Here is a 17,319-nt window from a genome sequence, read left to right as displayed (position 1 = left end):
AAAGTAAAAAAGGGAAAAGGGAAAAGGGAAAAAGAGAGAGTAAGTCTAAGCTTTCCTTACAAGAAAGTACCTCAAAAGGGGAAAAATGCAATGATAGTCCCTGGGTGTAGCTCCTTTAGTCTGAAGCAGTGAGGCTGGAAAAAATCAGGTGCAAGCTGGGAACACAGGTGACTGTATTGCAGGGAGGGAGAGAATTGAGAAAGAAAAATCTTACACAGAGGGAAATGGAAGTAGAAAAAGAGAGGAGATGACAGGAAGGAACTGCAATAAGAATATGAGGAAGAGAAGGAAACAAAGAACAAGAAGAGAAGTGCCTGATGAGAGACTGCAGTTCTGAAAACCTTTTAAGTAAGAAATCTGCTGATGAGTTCAGGCACCAAATGAAAGACTGATCTTCACCTTCACCTTAAAACCACTGTGTCGCATCTCTAGGATGTCCCACAATACATCCAGAGCTGTGTTTAAGTTCTTTGGTTATATTCAGCCCAATCTGATTCCACTAAGGTGGAATTTAACATTCCCCATAATAATGTGCCTGACAGTTCAACTTGATATATATGAATGAAACAAGTCTCCACTGCTAATAAATGTTCAAAGTGTAGGATTTTTGGTGGAGAGAGTAAGGAAAAATATACACTGTATAGCATTAATTGCATATCTCTCAAGCATGAAATTCTGATATATTATGACTTTAAAAAAAATATTTGACAATAATATATTGCATACATTTCAGAAGAAAATTATGTCTTTACCTTGAAAATCTACTTTCTCTGGCAAGCTGATACAATCATTTTAGTGAAGGACGAGCGCTGCAGAGAGAAAACCTGCAAGTATTTGAAGGTTAGAAGCGATGAACAAAAGGCTGAGGGTTTACTTTGCATGCAAATAAGTAATTCATCACAAATCCATAAACCAATTAGTAATGAACTAATGATATTGCTTAACAACTGTATTTTTGATTAACATATAAATAATTTAGGTGAGCATTTCTTTGGTCATGCCAGTTTCTGCTATTATTTACTAGCCTTGTCATGGCTGCTCTTAGATCACGTACCCCTTATAAAACATTTCCCAATCTGTTGCAAGAACCAGTTTGTTTTAATGCGCTCAAGTTAACACTGCTGGAGCTATTAACAAGCTTATTAGCATAATCCATTGTGATATATCATTGTATAAAAGTTCAACTCCACAACTGAATGGGACTGGGAAATGGCTTTGAAGATTTTATGATACAATAACTATCTATTTGATAAGCAATTAAAAAGATATTCTGAGACACTAAGAGTGAAGACAATGACAACAAGAGGAAAAGAGGAGGGGTTTGAGAGTAGAAGCTGCTGCCTGGTGTAGGAACCATGTAAATTGTATTGCTTCTGCTCCTTAGCCAGAAACTGCACGCTGCTGCTGGGCTCTGAAGCTCCAGTAACAAGTGGGGTCTGACTTTTCTTTTTAAGCAAAGGAAAAATGAACAGTTTAAGGCTCAATATCTTCTACTATCTCACCCGTGATCAATTTCTTGACCTCTGAAAAGAACATTCTAATACACAGCTGAATATCTGATTCTATGTTCTCTCTTTGCTTCTCCTAAATTTCAAGTTCCTTTTCTCAGCTGTTTGCATTACCCTTAGTGAACTTCTGCAGAAAGAAACAGAATAAAGTTACTGAACACATTCCACACATTATTGTTCAAAACTCATTCTGTATAATATGGCTGTATTGAGCTTTTAAAAACGAACATTCAATGAAAATGGTAGTATCTCTATTGTAAAAATAGTAGCTTTTAGAGATAGTGTTGCTTTCTCTGATATTAATAGCTCTGATATGCTGGTACTTTGTTCAGCTCAGTTCTGATTCTCCAGAGATTATTTGACCAAAATGCCCATTGTCCATATAATAAGAAATATTCATGCTATCGTTCACCTAACACGGAATTTTTTTACTAGGTTATTTCAATATCTTACGTACATTATTTTTTTTCTTCCTCCTGATAGGGAGTGGAATGGAAAGCTGGAGTTTCTGAGGGCAGCATGATCTACTCTTTTGCACAAAAAATGGAGATTTAGTTTCCAATCTTGTTATCATTGCCATTTTATTACATAAATTTTTTAAGACTGGGATTGCCTTTTTGTTTTAACTGGTATCAAAATATAACGCTTTTCAGAATCTTTTGGTATTTTTGCATGAAAAGCATTTACATCTTAAATAAAAGGTGTTACATGGAATGTGATATCTAAGAATATATGTATTAAATAATTTTTCTGAAATCCCAAATCAAGTTGCTTTAAGAGGAGGGCATTATATTTTTAACTGTTTGAAATTTGATATATTTTAAAACAATCTTAAGAGTTGTAAGACAACAGAAAGCATACCCAGACTGAACCATTTCCTGCTTAATAATTCTCTCTGCAAACAGAGTTTTTGAAGGTAAGACCTATGAGGAGTCTAGTATCCTTGGGAAAGCAGGTCAGAGAGATTCTCCCACTCACTGCAGTCTTGTGACCAATCACATTTAGAAGCTACCTCAGAATAGGAAGGACTAGAGTTTATTTTGGTATTTTCTTTGAAGTCACCTTCCTATTTTAAAGCTATTTTTGTGGTTGAAAGTCTAAATTTTTGGGAATGAAAATTTAGACCAGAAATTTGCATGCTTTTTGTAAAATGTTTCTATATTTCTGTTGTCTAAAGTACAAATACTAGAAGAAAATGTTCTTGAAGTTCAGCTGTCATAATCAGGCACATTTTCTTAGAGGAAAGCAAAACTAATTGTGGTAGTGTTTTGCATTTATTAGTGGAATAGTGTTTTGCATTTAATAAATACAGAGAGCACTCAAGGAAAAAAAGTCCAACAGGTAATGCAATTCTTCCCCTTCTGATGAGGGTGGTCAAAGCTGCTGAAGTAAAGGAGAATTAGCTGAATCTTTTCCAAGTTCTGGTTTTCGATAGGTCCTGCGAGAGCTTCTTAGAGTTGTTCAGAGGTTGTTGAGGAAGAGCTGGCCTGAGACTGCCCTGCTTGCATTGTCTTGCACCGCTTTTGCATCATCTGAGAATTAGGAAAGCGCAATGGTGAGCTAAAGCCACCTTTGTCTGCTATCTTGAAGTCTGGCATCCTCTGAGCCTCCCTGAAACCTGAGGACTCAGGCCTTATATATCTATTTGTTTGCCAAGAGATTGGATGATATATAGGGTGTCATCATTTTAAAGTGGGTTCAGACTCAAAACTGTGGGTTTCATTTGAGTGCGATGTGAAGTATCGTATACCTCTGGCCAAGGAACTGCAGCTCATTTAATAGATAAATTGAGATGAGAAAAATGGCACAATTTAAATATCAGCTATCAACAGGAACAGGGGAGGGGGGGAAAGAGAGAGAGAGAGAGAGAAGGAGTCCAGCTCCTTTTATTACAGCCTTAGTGCTTCAACAACAGGTAGCAGTATTACATATTCCCTTTCCACTTTAAAGCTTTGGTAATTTCCTTCCTCGTGTCGGGGCGATTTTATTCATTGTTTCCTTGCAGCAGTGATTGATGTTCTGAGCTGCTAATCTCTCTGAGTGATAACTATTTTCATGTAAGTCCATGAGTCTATGACACAGGCTGCTCGGCCAGGGCTACTGCTGACTACTTATTTTGTGCCTCATTTACATTTCAATCTTGGCCTCATGAATGTAAAACCTAGGCTGCAAATTAATAACAGGAAGAATATTAGACCGCTCCAGAGTGGGGGAACAATGCAAATCCACCAGAGCACAAGGCTTTACCATTGTGTTCCGGGAGGGACTCATTTATTGGTCGGCAGTGAATGACATTACAGAGAATGGCATATCCAGAGTGACACAAATTTATTTCTGTCCCCAGCGCTCCAGTATATTTTCATAGAATCAGGGGGCTATTTGTCTAGGGACAATTTAGTTTCCATGAAAAATTTAAATGGTTTCTGTGGAGATAGTGGAGTGAAATTTAATTTGTTTCTCATTTACTACAGCAGGTATGAAAAGGAGAAAAATTGGATGTCTGATGGGCTGAAATTGGTGCTGTCCCTCCCCACTATCCCCAAAAGGCCTGTGGGCCTATATCATAGAGATTGAGCAAGACTACCTCATCCCTCCCCTTAGAGAATGGTAACCTTAAACCAACTTACAGAAAACCTTTGGGGAGGCTGCCAATCACCCTGAAAACAACATTTCCATCGATCCCCTGTCTGTGTGATTTATGGCTTCATTTTACGGTAATTGAGAATTAGTGAGAAGATTAGCAAGGCTCAACACTTCACCTTGATATGCACACTAAGCACCGTAATTTGTCACTAAGGGATGTCGGACACTTTTTTAGTTACACGGGGTTCCCATCTAATTGAATTTGGAGATAACACGGAAATTAATTTGACACAGGAAAATTTTGAATACAGCCATTTCCTCTATTGTAATGCACAATACTGGGCTGCATTCAGGGGCAGCTATATTGATCCTGATCACTTTCAATTGTGGCCAGCTGAAGGATGGAATACACTAAATCTTATTTAAGCTCATATGAAAGCAGTTCATCTGCAGCAATCTGTGGCAGATAAAGAATATTACCTTTCATTTTGTCTGACTGCATCAAGATGAAGTTTTGAAAATTTACTTCTTGCAGCAAATATACCAAATGTCTAAAGTCAACAGTTACAATTCAATTACGGGCCAGCTCTTGTGGGCTGTTTACAGGGTAATTTGCTACTTAGGCAGCAAATGAAAATACTAACTATACTCTCCATGCATAGAGAAGTTACAGCACATGGAGAAGCCCCAAGGAAAGACAAAGAAAAAAGATTCCAAACTTCTCAGCAATTTAAAGCACTGCACATTGGATTAGTCTTGTTATAGCTTGAGTGCTTTCATACACAATCATTTTTTGTTTGTTACTGAGCCATTTTGTAGGAAGTTTATTTTATCTTGGAGGCTCAGTGTCAGAGTCACAAAGATGGGACACGGTACAGACTCTTCATATCTGAGAGACACTCTACTGCAGGACTTACCTGCATTTATATTTCTATATTATTCCAACTTTATTTCCAATTTTAATGCTGTAATTTATCCTTCAAATAAGGACTTTGATTTCAACAAACTGCTTAGAGAGATAATTTTTGGAGAAAGGTGCTCCCTGCTGAGAGTAGTGGAAGCAGGTCTTGGCACTTTATGCCAGAGGGTGCATGGTGGCTGGGATATTTATGGACATTCTTTACCAGACCATCTGGCTTGTTTTATTCATATCTGTTTTAGTGATAATTGGCCTGAGATGAGTTGTAATCAAGATATATTATTCATTACCTATTATTATTATATGATGGATTTTAATCTGATCATCATTACATTGCTGTTTGGAAAGACTTTTGAAAGGTTTAATTGCAATAGTTTAAAGATGTTATTTATGCAGCCCTGTTCTGTAGTTGTGGGAACATACTTGATTCTCTGAACATTGAGGACATTCCTCAGGGCAGAGGCATCAAGAGACATGTTCAGAGATACGTAGATGTGGTCAATAGGTCTAACCTGGAGCTCTCAAGATGTGGTCATACAACTTGGATGAAATGCTATGCTGAAAGCATAGCAATGAAAAATGACAAATTCCCTGGAATTACCGATGGATTACTGATGGCACATGATATTTGTTATCAGCACTTTTACATCCCTTCAGTACTTCAGTCTCCTGTAGCTATGTTATTTGGTCTCAGGAGTTTATCTGCAGGTAGTCTTGAGCAGGAGATGATGAGTACCAGAACTGCAAGAGGTCAAACTGTTAGAAGTAACCTTGTGATTTTTACTCCTTTTATAGCTGAAATAATTGTTTCTCAAACTAGTAATTTGATGAATCTTATTAACAATGTGCATATGTGTATATGAAATTTTCTTGTCACATTTTAATGGGTTTTCACCAATGTAATATTAAAGGGTGTTAACATGACAGAAATATAACTACTATAATAAGCTGGAAGGAATTTGGATCATTTTAGACAAGATTTGCTTTCATATTTGGGTACCTTCTGGACTATATTAGAGACATAGATTTGTCCAACATAATGAAAAATGTATTAACTTAATAAAAAACTTAGTAATACAAAAAAAATCTATACATGATTTTTCTTTCAAGTTATAGCATCTAGGAAAAAAAATAGCCTTTTCTTCTCTCTGAATAGCAAGCAGTAAGGTATGATGTCATAGTAGTCTGTGTTTTTTTACTCCAGAGTTGTTTTTTTTTTTCACTGCCTGCAAGTGTACTCACTAAAAGGTCTGTCCATTCCAAGACAAATTACAGAATTTGTATTATTAGGTCATGATTCCACAGATGTTTGTGTCTTCCTGTTTAGGGCTGAAAAGCTGTAGTCACTTTTTTTTTCTCTAATCAAGAGAAAAGAGAAGAGGAGAGGAGAGGAGAGGAGAGGAGAGGAGAGGAGAGGAGAGGAGAGGAGAGAAGAGAAGAGAAGAGAAGAGAAGAGAAGAGAAGAGAAGAGAAGAGAAGAGAAGAGAAGAGAAGAGAAGAGAAGAGAAGAGAAGAGAAGAGAAGAGAAGAGAAGAGAAGAGAAGAGAAGAGAAGAGAAGAGAAGAGAAGAGAAGAGAAGAGAAAGAGAAGAGAAAAAAGAGGAAGAAATAGAGAGAAAAATAAGGAAGAAAGAGCTAAAGTATGGAAGACTGAAAGAGTGAAAAGTATGAAAGAAAGAAGAGAAAGAAGATGTCAAACCCATGGGAATGACTGCAGTTTTGCCTGGAGTTAAAAATGTACTTGGTGTCTGAAGTTATATCATCTTAGGCTTTGATCTTATTAGTTTTCAGAAAACGAGGGTTACATACAAAAGGATTCAAAGTAATTACACATATTTACTTTCAAAATGGCTACCCTCAACACCTTCACCCTGTTTTTGCTGTAAGACCACAAGTGCTTCTATGTCAGACACACTGTGGTCTTTGACCATGAACTTCCCTGTGCCTTGATAGTTATAAATCTGTCTGTGGATTTCAACACCAATGATCATTTTGGTTCTAAGCATCACCAAAGCAAAGGAAAGGGACTTTCTCTGTCATCTAACTCCCTTGAAAAATTTGACACAAGATTAACCCTTAAAATGTGATAATAGTTCATACTTTTGAAATACAGTTTTTCAAAGCAATTGCTTAGTGGCCAGAACCTTCCCAGAAAGTAGGATTTCTGATCCAATTTTTGCCTTTGTCTGAAGAAATTAAATTCCAAATCACTCACCCTATCATGAGAATGTATACTGGATGTTCTGTGCATGTGTTCCTAAACATACTGAATGCATTTTCCAGCCAAGAGAGAGCAAAATAGAGTGTTTCTTTCACCTGGACTGGAAATGGATCCACAGGCAAGGAGAAAAGAGTTCACTTCTATGTGAAGTATTTTTGTTTTCTATACCAGGTTCATTAGTTCTCCAAACAGGGTTTCCTGTGTTTACAGCAATTAAGTAGTTTGCATATATTTATCCAGTTTCACTATAGAATTTTAATATTTGAAGCATAGCATGAATCAGTGTGGTGATCATTTATTCTGTGTAGAAATTTTCTTCCTTAAAGGAGAGCTACCTTTGGGAGATACATTCAAAGGCTTTTAAAAAGTGTATGCATAAAAGTGTTCGGTTTATGTTAGTAGGGATGATGCCATAAAAACCTGCCTTGTCTTTGGAATGGAAGGTGATGAGCTGTGATTAGATCTCATATTATTCCTTGGAGTTAGGATGGCTGCTGAGAATGGGCTAAAAAGTGGTAGGAAGTGCTGCAGACAGCCTCTTTATCTGACAATTTAAAGTTATATTTTAATCTTGGACAGTACCACGAAGAAACTTAGAGATAAGGAGAAATTATTTAATTTAAATGATAGTTTAATTAAGCCTCTTGGAAGGAGCAGAGCACAGGGAAATAACAGCTAATGCTGAAAGTCTTGCTGATAAGGAGGACTAGGGGGAAAATTTCTAAAGTAAAGGAGGAGAGATTTAGATTAGATATTGGAAAAAAATTTTTAGAGGTAAGTGAGGTACAGGAACAGGTTGCCCAGGGAAGTTGTGGATGCCCCATCCCTGGAAGCTTTCAAGGCCCGGCTGGATGGGACCCTGAGCAACCTCATCTAGTGAAAGTCTTCCCTGCTCATGGCAAGAGGGTTTGACTTAGATGATCTTTAAGGTCCATTTCAATCCAAGCCTTTCTATGATTCTATGATTCTTTCTCAGTCAGTGTTTTTTAACTACTGCTTGCTGTTACAGGATTTTGCTGCAGTCTAGTTGAGAAGTGCCATGGCTCTCATGTTGTCCATTTTCCAGATGAGGTGCAGTTCAGATAAATTACTATGAGTACTCTGATTTGAAAGCCTGATTCTTAACTGTGTTTGTATCTTTCTTGTCTCTATTTTCTCAGCATCACCCAATGGCTTCTGGAGTATGAGATAGGATGAGCTCTCTTGTTCAGGCTCTAGAATATCCAGGTGACTGTTTTGGGGCTATTTCTGATGAAGGAAAGGTAGATCTAGATACCATACCTGATGAAGCCTGTAAGGTGTTTTAAAGCTCACCTCAAACTTCTAGTGTAATGTGTAAGTACATATTCTGTACCATTTTGGGGCTGAATTCAATCCACATGTAGCTAGGAAAAAATATTTTTATTTCTGTCAACATTTTTGAATTGCTGAAGGGCCCACAATTTTTTCAAGAGTCTTTCCTAATTGTCAGTGTTTCATCTCTGCCATGAACAGCCACAAGGGATTAAAATCAACTAAGGAACCCTAACCTTGACTGATATTATTCCAATTCTAGAATAAAGTGACCCATGATTCTTTGCTGTTCCTCCATTCTTTAGGGTTTTGATTACTTCAGCTAAAATGGAAGAGATCAGATATGTGTCCTAATGAAAGATGCTGAAGACACTGGTGGAACTGGAAATCTAATAGCCATATTGGTCTTCCAATGGCAAGTTCAACTGAACACAATGAGGCAGTTGTCTCCACTCCCCCTGTTCAATAATGCTCCTTCATAAGTTGTGTATTCTGAAAACACCTTCAGGTTTGCAAATACTCTCTTGTGCACTAACTATCCCAATTTTCTCCAGTTTGGGCACTGCATTTCAACATCACTTAATGCCCCTGTTTGCTGGGTGACTTTTAATATTATCCGAGAGAAAACAGGAGAGCAGAACCACCTTGGTCATCTCCTGCCAATGCAAATTGTTCAGAATTCAGGGACTGTAACTAACTTGTGCTCTTCCTTTACATGTGAAGAAATTTCCTGTTATTAAAAATTACTCTGCAACACTAAACTAAAGAATGGCAACCTGTGGGGCAGAATGAAAAACAAAAGTTGCAGAAAAAGTAGGAAGTAATGATAATTAGAAACAAAAGAAGAAAAACTAACTTAACGTGCCTCAGAGCTACAGCACAGCTAATGCAAAAAAGTACATTAAATAGAAGAAATTTGCATAAGATGCTTCTTCAATGTAATTATGAAATGGTATATTGTTTATCATCAAGACTAGGGCTTTACCTATCTGGGCTAAAATGTATGGAAGGGCTGTACTTCTGTAATTACTGCACCTGCCCAGGAGCAAGCACTTCTAGGACAGACATTGGTTTGAAAGTAGAAATAATCTTTTATGCTTGAGACAATTTTGTTTCCATCAGTTTCACTCCATTTCACTAGATCAGACTTCCATGCTTGTCTCAGGCTCCAGCATCACAAAGACAAAAGTCAGACCTGGCTTCCCATACACATCTTGTTTCCCACAGGGCAAGAACTGGAGAGTGTCAGCCACCCTGGGCAGCAGGAAAGCAGTGATTCTTCAAGGAACCTGCTCTAAAGTGTCTCCTCTCCTTTCCTCCCATGGCTATAGTGCCACTTGCCAGGGAAGCTGGATATTGCTTCTCTAGGAAGGGAAGGAAGCAGTAGGTAGGGAATATTTTGAACAATCTCTGTCTGAACAATCTCTGTCTGTCCCTGCTCTTCCACTTTCTGCTGCAGAGAATCTGGGTCAGTTATCTCTGCTCTACTTGAGAGGAAAAGCTAAAAAGAGGACTTGTTCCCATTCAGAGAATTTCTCAGATGAGTGAGATACTTCAAGCAACCACTCAAATTATTATGTTTTCAACACTTTGGATGAAAACAGGAATTATCTTGAAAATAGGTCATAAGATGATGCAAACTTGCACAATGACTCAAGTCTATAAACCACCAAACTTTTATCCTTCATGAGTTGACTTTCAATGCTCCTCAGGTTCAAGCAGATGCTGATGCTTTGTTTCCCTGTGCTCTGCACCCTGAGTTTCTCAGGGACTATGAAGCAGCCCTGTGCTTGATGGGAGCAGTCAGAGGGGGATGGGGCTGAGCAGCAGGAGGAAGCGTAACTGAGAGACTGATAGAGACATCCTGACAGCTGGAATGGGTCATCAATAGATCCATCATGCCAGTAATTTGCAACAAATTTAACATACATCACTTTAGTCAGGCCACGCTGTATCTGTCTTGTCACAGCATCAGAGTGAATAACACTTAAATCGGGTGTCACCATTGACCTCTCTGACCCTGGAATTGACACTGCTGTTTGAGCTTGGCCTGGCTGGCAGCAGATGTAGGGAAGATTAGTACAAAAGGTGGGGGTGTACTAAAGGAGGACAGAGCATAACAGTGCAGCTTAACCAGGCAAACAAATGGGGTCTCTGGATTTTCTCCCAGTCCTGTTTTGCTTGATGAAGTGTTGCCATTTGTTTAGACCTTCTTCCAGCATTCTTTAGTCACATTAGCTGTGTATATATTTCTCATTCTGACTGATTCTATACACATGCATGAATATACACATGCAATGAAATTTGTAAATTTGTAAAATTGTAGACATAAGGTGACTACCATGGAGACTGAAGTCTGTCATGGAGACTAATGAAGTAGAACACAAGCAATAGTAAAATTAAATTCTCATCTATGTTTGAAACATGAGATCCAGCCTGAGACATGAATGGATGCTTTGATTCTGTTGCCACTTTCAGCATCTCAGTGCAGACCTAGCCCTTTAGGAAATGATGACGCTTCACAAAAAGTGTGTCTCGGGTAGAGAGCAAAAGAGACCAAGACCCTCATCAAATCCCAGAATCCTGTGATGGCTTGGGACAAGTTAAAAAAACTCCTAGGTTATGCCATGGAAAATGAAGAGCCTCCCAGCAAGCACAGCCAGTCCTGGAACTTGGGGGAATTTTCTCCTGACGTCAAATCTGAAGACTGCTTTAACTCAGAACTTATGAGCAAGGCTCACCAAACAGCTAAACAGCATATTTTCATTCATCCAAGAGAAGCTGCTTCCCCCATTTTCAATCTTAATGAATACCTTCCATAGACTTCTGCAGTTGTTTCTACAGACTAGCATGGAAATGACTACAAACCTGTTAATTCTCCCTGGTGCTAGAAACGAGACACCCTCCACAGCCAGACGGAGTCCACTGAGTCTGCTCAGCATTTACTTTTGAATCAGCACACGATAGAATTACACGATTTGTTTGCTCACTCAAAAGTGGCTTTAGAGCCATTCACCACGTGCGTGTGACTGGATGCTGGGTGGGCTTTTCCCCTGCAGTCATGCAGTCTTCCAAACAAGTATGTGGCTATGGGCTGAATTCAGATTTTTTTTTTCCTTGAGGCATTGTTCTTAAGTGGGTGACTTTTAATTAATGGATTTTGAATGGTAATATAAGATGTTATCTTTCAGCAGGTAATTGGAAATTGCAAAATTAATACGATTTAATTAATATGCATTTTGTACTATTAATACAAAATTAATATGTATATGACTTGTATAATAGTTTGTCCTTTTTTTTTCTCACAGTCTGCTTGATATTTGATATCTTGATTAAACTGATTTATCACATCACTTAAATATCCCTCAAATGGAAGAACAAGAAACTCTTTGGTTATCCTATATGTCCTATAATGTTCATATTTAATGAAGGTTTGAAGGTGGAAACATATAAAAAGTGACAGAAATAATAAGCAAATTATAAAATATTAGAAAAATTAGTGTTTAAAACAAGGAAAACATTTTATTTTTGCATTATTGCTTCTTTTAGAAAAGACTGGTAGTAAAGCAGAAGGTATTTTCCAGTAAGTCATCTGGAATTTTAATCAGATTCTGCTTGTCTTTATTGGTCTCTCAATGTGAAGCTGACACCTCAGACACTCACTGACACCACTATGAGTGCTTCCCTTCTCCTTCTCAAGAGTAGGACTTGGCTTCCAGGGATCCCAGTTAGGCTGTCTTGTTTACAGCAAGGGCTACTGAGGGCAGATTATAACATTATGGCTTTAGAAGGAATCATGTCAAAATTAAATGCTTGTAGTCTTTTTATAATTAACAACTGAATTGATTGTACCCTGTGTTTGAATTTCTGTGTTGCTTGGACAGAGAAAAGCAAATCACATTTTGCTCAGGGTACCTGGGATTTGAGAGCTGAATGGAAGTGAATTTACCCCAGGAATGTGAAGACCTTTGCCCCATTGCCCAGCTGTCCATTGGTGCACTGTGAAGGTGGCTCTCAGAGGAGCTGTGGTCACACAAATGTGGGCATGAGGCACAAGAAAGTTCACATACAATTCATAACCATGCATAGCCACAATGGGGAGTCAACTTTTAATTTTTTTTTCTAGTGATCTGTTTGCATTCTACTCTAAACGTTTTTTTCCCTCATTATTTTTGATGTGAAAGGAGGAAGGAAAATAACGTGTTTGACAAAGGACCTTTGGTGTGTATGCATGGTGGTTTTGGGGTTTGCTAGTGGATCCAGCAAAGAGTCATGCTGTGGATCTAAAAGGACAGTTTGAAACTTTCTCTGGACTCTAGGCAGCCCTTGGGTGTGTATAACAGCTCTTCAGGGTAGGAGGTAAGAGGCAGACAGCACAGGTGCTAACTGTATGGTCCACTTGGTGCCATCAGCTGCAGTAACCAGCCTAACTTACCTGTGAGAGCTCTGAGGCTCTTCAGGGAATTTTTTCTTACCATCACCAGATTTCTATTAGTAGGGGAAGATACTTGTTAAATTAGCTGTGTATACTCATGTTTGGAGTATATGAGCATAAAGATTTCTTTTTTCTCCAAGGGACACAAATTTTAGGCCTAAACACTTGAAATTCAAGTATAGGAATACAGCCCAGAGTACCTCATGAAAATTGGGATTTATTTACTTTATGGCATCATTTTCCCTTTGGTCCAGTGTCCTTTACTGGAAAAAAAGTCATGTAATAGGTTATGAGTTCTTCTCAAAGATGAACCATTCCACCACTAGGATTTCTGGTTATTGTGCACAGGGGCAAGATGAAAGTGACAGTATGAAGCATTTTCATTCCAATCTCTGTAACATACTCATATATTACATACATATGAATGCTCAGTACATCAAGGAAACTATTCACTTTTGGGGCGAATATCTGTGTGGCTATGCTTTTTTTCAAATGTGTTATTTAATAGAAAGTTGTTAAAATAGATGACCCAATTCATGTGGTAGCTCTACTCTTCTGACCTAATGTGGGTAGAAGAGAGCAAGCACTAAGGTGTTAATAGCATTGTAGGATCGTGCCTTCCAGTAGACCAGGTAGCTCAAAGCCCCATCAAATCTGCCTTTAACATTTTCAGGGATGGGACACCCACAGCGTCTCTGGGAAACCTTTTCCAATGCCTCAACACCTTAATGGTAAAGAAAGTTTCCCTTATATTTAATCTAAACCTACCCTGTCTCACTTCAATATCCCTTGTATCAATACATGCCCTTGTAAAAAGTCCCTCTCCAGCTTTTATGTAAGCCCCCTTTAGGTACCAGAAGGCTGCTCTGTCGTCTCCCCGGAGCCTTCTCCACTCTGAAGGACTCCAACTCTCTCAGCCTGTCTTCACAGCAGAGGTGTTCCAGCCATCTGATCACCTTTGCGACACTCCTGGGCTTACTCCAACAGGTCTGCCACCTTCTTTGGTCTGGTAGGTGTTAATACCCACATTCCTTACTGTTTTCACAGGAAATTAAACTGAAAAATTACAAAGGGGAATGATACTGAACCTTTGCGTGGAGAACCATGCAACTGTGGCTACACCTCATTCCATTCTCAAAATAGTTTACAGATCATTTTTTGGCTCTGAATTCACTCCCATGAGGTAATTGCATCCTTTATTTTCACACTTTAAAAATAAAACAGCCTGGGACTCTATCCCAGTCTCTTCCTCTGCCTTCTCCCTTACCAAAACAGAGCCACAGCCCTCTTCCTGAGAGGGAAACCTGAGATTTTTAGCAGCAGTACTTGACAGAAAGGGAAGCCAGCTTCACTTTCTCAAATGCATTTTGTGGTAATGCTCTTGGTAATGCCCTATGCATACCTGTAAGGGAGACAGCTCATGTGGGGAAGCACTTTTCCTCTGCAACCTTGCACTCCAGAATTTCTCCTCTCCTCTCCTCTCCTCTCCTCTCCTCTCCTCTCCTCTCCTCTCCTCTCCTCTCCTCTCCTCTCCTCTCCTCTCCTCTCCTCTCCTCTCCTCTCCTCTCCTCTCCTCTCCTCTCCTCTCCTCTCCTCTCCTCTCCTCTCCTCTCCTCTCCTCTCCTCTCCTCTCCTCTCCTCTCCTCTCCTCTCCTCTCCTCTCCTCTCCTCTCCTCTCCTCTCCTCTCCTCTCCTCTCCTCTCCTCTCCTCTCCTCTCCTCTCCTCTCCTCTCCTCTCCTCTCCTCTCCTCTCCTCTCCTCTCCTCTCCTCTCCTCTCCTCTCCCTCTTTTCTGCCATGAGGACAAAAAAGATGACAGTGAAATACTCATTTGGTCCAGATTTATATGTCTGCTTAAGCCTAAAATTAAAAGATTCAGAAATATTTTTCTCTTGTCGAAGTCATAGACTTTATGGTTCAGTTTTCAAGACTTTTAGGTTTGAAGTTGTTAACCTTGCTGTCTAATCCCTGATTTATACTGACATGGTTAAATCCCTGGCTTATAGTGAATATACTTCCATATTAAAAAAATAAAGGTGTACCAAAATTCTTTCCCAATAATAAGTTTTATTAGGTACATCAGGTGTTACTGTAGCATAGATATACAGTGTAGGTACATTGCAAACAGCATCTTATAGTATCAGACAAAGAGAACCTTTTACAAACCCCATGTCTCTAATTTCATTTTAGAAAATTAGATACTAAGAATTTTGCATAAGATAACTGTATTACTGGGATGCAATTTGGCCCAGGTTTCTAGCTTTAGTGCATGTGGCTCCTTAATAAAAAGTGTCAGTTAAAATGAAAATACAGCTTGGGTAATTAAATTTAATTGGATCTTGTCACTTTAAATCCTCTTCGTTTTTGAGTGTTTCTACAGAATTGCAGCTTCTGGTTTGCTAATTTCTTTATTGCAAGCTGTGCTCTGAACCTGACTGTCCTATAATAAAGTGGGACCTTGTTTTTGTAGAGGGCTTTGAACCATGACTGTAATAACAAACAAAAGGAGGGTGGGAGCTGATTTATTGCCAAAAGAAAACCTCTCCTTTCTTTCTTACCTCTTCAGATGATGAAAAATCATGTTTCTGATTTTATTAACTCTTTAATTTTCTTGCCAGTTGATCACCATTTTACACAAGCTCTCATGTGTATTATGGTATGATGCTATGCCTGTGACAGGTAGCAGCAGCAATTATCATACTTTTTTATATTGGAGCTGTTTGGACAAGCAATAGGGATTAGGTGAATTGCAGTATTATTCATATGTAGGTGAAGCAGGGTGCAGGCAGTGACAATGCAAATGATGTGTACTGCCTGCCAATAGCCACTGTGCAGATTCACAGGGATCACCTTCTCCAGAGGTGAGAGGTAATTCAGTTTCGTTATTACACATTGCACATGCACAGCATCCAAAGGCAAGGAAGATTTAAGTGTAGGTGATGAAGCAAAAAAAATACTGGCCATACCAACAGACACATCTTAAAATGTTAAGTCTGTCACAAATTGTACAGCTGCTAATGTCCATATTTCAAATTAAAGCCAGCTGAATGAATTTGTACACTCAGGTTTCATGTGTGAAATGAAGTATCACGCATCCTTGATTAGAAGACAGGTCACTTAACGCCGACATCTCAGAACGATTAAAGATGTGAGATTGTCCTTCACAGCGCAGTAGTGGTCCCCTGATCCTCTGCTAAAGCATATGGATATGATGTAATTACATTTTGCAGAGTGCTGGCAACATAACTTTCTCAAACAGAACTGTCATGCCAGTGTAGTCTCTAGTGCCTATAACCTTCTCCAAAGGTGTGCCTCACATCCCACCCATACTCCTGGGATGAAATCTCTGCAACCAGACTCAGAAGGATCTGTTCAGTTGCCCATCCATGGGTGCCCAGAGTATTTGAGATGCCTGAGGGTGTATGAGATTTCTGCACATGAATGAGATTCAGAACTCAGATCTGTCTTCAGATATTGGTGTCTACATGGGAAATATGTTCCTAGGTATGTATTTTAACTAATGAAGCTTTAGCATTTTGTTTATATCATCTTGTGGCAGCCGAGATGTCCTAGTTTACCCCAGCTGACTGCTACTTGCTGGTCCAGAAGGGCATAAGGATTGTATGTCCCTGTTGTATATCTGTTACATCTGTTTTGGTAATCCAGGAGAGTTCAGCAGCACTAATTACTTACCTATGTTTAAACAACTAAATCTAGACCTAGAGATCCTATAGATGCCTTGTGCTATAAAGGGAGCTCACACACAGTGACCTGTGAGTGGGTACCTAAATTTAATGAGTCTGTAGTTTGAAGCTATGCAACAACTCCTCATTTAGGTAGGGCTCACACCTACCCTAGGAGCACCCTGGGAACACCTAGAGCATGGACACACACCTCTTCACCTGTCCAGTCTGCCTCTCTGCTGTGTAGTGACCGACTTGCTCTGCTGAGCAGCACCTGGCTGGGGCTCATGCTCCCTCGTTCCTTTCTCACTCATCTGCAGCTTGTTCCCTAGGTAATTCACCTTGGAGCAGCCCTCGTGGCTTCCCAGGGAGGTAACATTCTCCTTGCATGGCTGCATTAGGACATGAGAGCTGAAGGAGGCAACTGGAGGCAGGAACAGCTCACCCTCTCTGAAACAGGTGTCTATCACCATCTTTAGATCTGCTTTTTCCATTCATTAGAGTGGAACCTGGATGACTAATTAGTAGAATTAATCTAAATATTAGATTTCTAGATTGATGGAACTAAGATGAGGTGCATTCCATATCATCTGTGTCTCTGTATCTTATTAATGGGGCCACAGAATTTCTATCTCCCTAAAGTCATACAGTTAGATCAAGGCAGTAATAAAAAAACCCC

The sequence above is a fragment of the Catharus ustulatus genome, chromosome 2, assembly GCF_009819885.2.
Source record: "Catharus ustulatus isolate bCatUst1 chromosome 2, bCatUst1.pri.v2, whole genome shotgun sequence".
NCBI classification, from domain to species: domain Eukaryota; kingdom Metazoa; phylum Chordata; class Aves; order Passeriformes; family Turdidae; genus Catharus; species Catharus ustulatus.
This window is presented reverse-complemented; position numbering follows the sequence as displayed.